The following is a 5503-nucleotide window of genomic DNA, read 5'->3' on the forward strand; positions in this document are numbered from 1 at the left end:
TGTCCAGAAACAGTCAACATATCTTAAAGATATAACTGAATTTCTATGCCAAATCGAGAAAATACAAACATCTTCCAAACTGTTTTCTAGTCACTAATGAATCCATGTATACGAATAAGACCCATGATGAAGTTATACAATATGTATATGCTCTGCAATAACTACGGAAGTAAACACAAACAACGACCTCAATATGAAACCACCACCACCACCACCACCACCAGCAGCCAGTGTCCTACTTAAAACTAACAACTACAAATAGTATTAAAACACTTTGGAGTTCAGCAACGAATTCTACACTGTAACACACAGATATACGTGGATAGTGTATAATGGGCTTCAGCAGAAATTGTCGACATCACATTCCATGCACTAGAACTGAAACTTAATACAATAGAAATAGCCAACGAATGGATACAGACTTGGTTCCGTTATCATAATGACAGGTTCATGATATTTACAGGAACTGATCAGAAGGAATTGAAAGAATTTACAGAAATATGCAACAAGTCCACAAAACATACACATTCACTTACAACTACTCTATAACTGAAGTAACAACTTGAAAGCTGGATGTCTACAAAGGCTAAAGATTCCCGAATTCAAACATTATTCTTGATGTGAAAATTAAAACTCACACCAAATTTAACAAACAGCCACGTGTCAATTCTTGGATCGAAAATCATTTCACCCTAAATCAGTCTTCAAAGTTGTCATCAGGGGTGAAACAATACGATACACAAGAACCTGCAATAACAAATCCGATTTTATTGCAAAACGTAACATATTCGCACAGAAACTAAAAGAAATGGAATTTAGCCAGTCAGAAATTAACCAATTATCACCCATATATACAATAGAATTGAATATCCTTCTAAAACAAGACACAAAACAATATTCACTATAACCTACCACCCCTTCTTTCAAGGAAATAAAAGAAACACTGAAAATACACGGGAATTCGACTATATCTAACACCGCCAATACTGGATAAAATAAATATTTACATATGACTTGTTTTACTGTTTTCAATTAGAATGTTCATACGATTGGTAAGGAAGACAATACTCATTCTGAACGTCGTTATCTGATGTCAGTAAATGGATTCGTAGGACCTAATCAACAATACATTCATTTTCGGAAAACAGCGGCTGCTGCTTTATATTCAAATAGAACACTTGTTATGCCATACTTCTTTGCACAGATAGTATATCAAGAAAACGCAAGCAGTTGGCGAATGAAATTGGAGGATACATTTGATATAGACAAACTAAAGGAAATCCTTGATCTTGCTACTGTGGATGAATATAATCGTGACTGTGACCATAAACTTGAACTTCTCTTAACTTCTGGAACTGATTATCAACCGAAATGGAGCAGTATGCTGGAAGAGCATCGCAGAGAATATTCAGTTTCTTTCCCAACTAATCTAACGGACTACCAACCACTTGCTAATTTTACATCCGTACGCTGTCTTGGACTGTTCACTCCAGGGTTTTGGCATTCACCACCTTACCCGAGTAAACTACAAGGTGAAATGTTGGCAAAAGTTGACGATTATATTATCATGGCTTCGAAAATAAGGAAGACAGCTGATCAAATTGTACCGAAAATATGCAAGTGAAAACCATATGTTGCGATGCACTGGAGGAACAGAATCAAAGAAGTGTAGGTAGACACAATCATCAGTATATTAGAATTATATTATGTAGTTAGCTTTCATGTACAATTTCCTCGGGTGTAATGTTAAAATATGAGTAAAAATGTTTTAAATAACATTTACAGTGCCTTGATATACAAAATCAACTTAAAATCCACGTAGTGAAACTAACTGTATATGTAATCATAATATTTACATTTATTTTTTTCTGTAAAATTTGTCCTGATAATTAAAACAAAATCAACTATACACTATTCTTCAATACATCGAACAAATTTGTATTTAGTTAATCCAATGAATCGTTTCTCTGAAAGTTTATATTTCCCATCTAACAAATAATGATTGATTAAAAGATGAGAAGAAAACTTTCAATTTTGTTTTTATTGTTTTTGAGAATGAGGCTTTCGACCACAGACGATATGAAAATCATTTCCTTTAAAAGAACATAATTTTTTGTTTAAAATGTCATCAGAAAGGTTTAAGGTCGTCACATTGTGTTCTTACTTGACTGTATTCATATACATTTATGTTTAATATGTTTTGTGACGATTGTATGTCTTTGTTAGTGTTTTTGATAGATACATTTGATATTCTTTGATATTCCAGAAATTACGTAATGAGGTTCGCCTCTTACAGCTTGAGCATATGCCATGTAAAGGACAATATTCCGTTTTGTGTGAGATTATACAACATCACGCATGGAATATATAACGAAGGTGTTTTCACACATTGAGGCATTAAGTTGAAATCTTAAAATGTTATGTATCCCTTCAACTTAGCCACTGTAATCCATCTTTAAAAAAATGACAAAATATAAAACTGTTACTTACTAATAACTACGATGTCCAGCTGCTAGATACTGATTTTTTGACTGACCCAAGTTATTTGCATAGAAGTCGTTACTAGGTTGAAATACTGCATCTCTTGAGGTGTCGCAGTAAGCAGAATAACCACCTATATGTGTCGATCGAAATTCTCACAAGAGGAACTTTTAACTCATAGCTCAATTGATCTAAACACAATTAAGCTAACCATGTCAGTTTAAAGCTTGTTATTCATAATATTCAATGTAATTAGACACAGTTCAATATTGGTATATTTTGTATCCATTTACAGTTGCACGAACCGTACTTGCTCGGAGGAGAGGCAAGCATACATGGGTGACTTAGGCAAGACTGGTATCGTGGCTGCAAAAGATATAGGAAAGTATATGATGGAAAGAAATCTCACATGCATCTATTTGGCGACTAAAGATGAGGTAAGATTGTAAAATAACCTTCAAAAGAAACGAAAATATATGTGTCATAATAAGTGTCAATGCTTAACAAAACACTAGATAGTCATGACATTATTAAGAATAAAACGCAAGTGAAGTTATCCATAATTGAAACACGCGCACACAACCCATGTGCATACGGCTAGAATACTGCCACTGTGGCAGGTACTTGTCCTGGGTAATTACACATATCAGAGGTAATCTCAAACTGGATATCCAACTGACCATGATCAGATCCATTAATTAATTAATTAATTAATTAATTCATTCATTCATTCATTCATTCATTAATTAGACAAACATATTTCATACTTATACGCTTCCTTTATCCACAGTCATTCCTTGAACTTTTGAAAGATGTTGGCATACCAACTGTCGTGGGCACCGAAGATATCAAGGCACCAAAATTTCCAGATGTTGAGGAAATTAAGCATGACAACTACTTCTGGTCATTGGTAGAACAAGAAATTTGCATTCGTAAGTCAGTGGGCACTTCAAATCTAAAGTGAAGGGGAGAATGTGGTGTTTCGACACTTTCCTACTTGCAAAGAATCCCATTGTCGATTTTACTTATTTGTGATACGCATTAAAATGTAGGTAAGAATAATTTCAAATGGAAAATATTCATCTCTTTTGAACAGACTACACCGTAGACAAATGTATGCCTGAAAGTCATAGACAATACAGACAACCGGAAATAATATATTTTATTTTTATTTTCAAATACAGGTTCGACAATCTTTATATCCTGGCAGCATTCAAACTGGAGTGTTACCGTTCGACAATTCAGAAAAACTAGTGGAGCTGAAAGCGAATACTTGTTCAAGATTATTTCGTGGAAAGCTGGTGGCGTCGATCTTAAGTAGTATATGCAGCCGAGCAAATTTAGTTAAGCTTTGTTTATGTTGCGGTCAGAATTTACGGAGGGGGGGGGAATGGTTGTGGCTGAGAGAAATGATTGTTGTCAGAATTGTTTGCGCCGTCGTCCCACCCCTCCCCTTCGCGCTCTGACGAAATTTCATGACCCACCGTAATGAACCCAAGAATTTTTTTGTGGCCCCTCCCCTGGCTATACCTTTTAGTATGTGTAATTGTCAAGTTGTTGGGATATGTCATCCTTAGCTGCAAGGATTTCGATTTCACTGCTGTGTTGTAGAGCGTTATCTGTGAACTACCACGTGCTGTCAGTAACGGTCAAGTGGGTCTGATAGTCTTCTTTTTCCTGTAACAATGTCTGTTGAACTGCGTCTGGACCTGCGATAATAATTTCTTTCTTCGATTTTCGAGGTCTTTTCAGTAATTTCCTCGAGATCAACCAATTCTTTATATTGACCCTCAATTATCGAAGTTATTTTGTTGTGTCTTGTTTTCACATTTACCAACCTCCCCTGTACTTTATCTCTGTATTTTTCCACGGCTTTCTCGATTTCCACAGGCTCGTGACCATCCACTTTTGCATGGTCAAGGAAAAGCACACTGCAAGCAGATCGGTACGCAGCTGGCATCGGTTGTTGTCACAGAACAGAGTCAGTTCCTGATTTCTATGGTTCCTTCCTTTGTTGCAATAATCTTTCCGACCAAAGATTGATTCTTCCATGGCTTCTGGAGCTTTGGATAACTATGCAATGTTCTTCACTTTGTGTGTAGAAAGGCCACTTGTGTGTGAGCATCATGGCAAAACTGGCATAAGAAGGCCCTGCAATCAGAGCAGAATGACACAGCTGAAGAATTTTCCTTGCGACGACAACTCTGGCATGGAATCGAAAGACCGTGTCTGACTTTCTTCTGGGTTTTGAACAAGCCCTTCTGGTTCAAGACAATGAAGTTACTTGGGAAACCATCAGCTTTTGATTTAGGGGTTTTCGTCTTCTGCCTACATTCTGGGCAATCGAAATCTGGTTGTTCTTTTATGTAGTCGCCAAGGCAAGGTTTACAATATGTGTTAAGACACGGCAGATATTTAGGTAACCTGTGACTATCATCGTATTGCTTTTCACATATCTTACAAGTCAAGAATCTTTCATCAAAATCTTCCTAAGTTATTTATCTGCACTGAACTGATACCGGCCATGACGCTTGTACCTGAACCTGAAGATAACAACGAAGCAAGTCTTGCTGAAGTCTCAAATTGATATTTAATGAGTAGCCTGGACTAACTACATTTGTAGTACTCATGGACTCCATTTGACGTGTGTTTCAAATTGAAAAGAAGTACTGTTACGATCCAAAATATCGTATTTCGGAATTATGGGAATAAATTCTACATTTCGGCATTGTAGGTCATAGGTCAGAAGTAGCCTGGGGATTACGAATCTGGGCAAACATGGTGTAACTGAAATTCACATGTTTGGTTAAAGAAAAGTACATAATAACTTTTATGATTCCATGATCTTATGGTGTGATTTTCTATATTTAGTCGTTGTGTAAATTCCATTGTATTGGAAGTATACTTAAAGTGAGAATTAAACATCCAGAAGCACTCGGGTAGGTGATTCTGGCAAGCCGAAATCTATTCTCGGTCGTGACTAATTCCCGACTTGGACCTGAACGATCCCCTACGAGAGTAT

General features: G+C 36.3%; 1 pseudogene; it reads right to left on the minus strand.

Moving 5' to 3' along the window:
• Positions 1–4014: 4014 nt before the first annotated feature.
• LOC144434622 (E3 ubiquitin-protein ligase TRIM56-like) lies at positions 4015–4973 on the minus strand (annotated as a pseudogene).
• Positions 4974–5503: the final 530 nt, after the last annotated feature.

This window comes from Glandiceps talaboti, chromosome 1, assembly GCF_964340395.1.
Source record: "Glandiceps talaboti chromosome 1, keGlaTala1.1, whole genome shotgun sequence".
NCBI classification, from domain to species: Eukaryota; Metazoa; Hemichordata; class Enteropneusta; family Spengelidae; genus Glandiceps; species Glandiceps talaboti.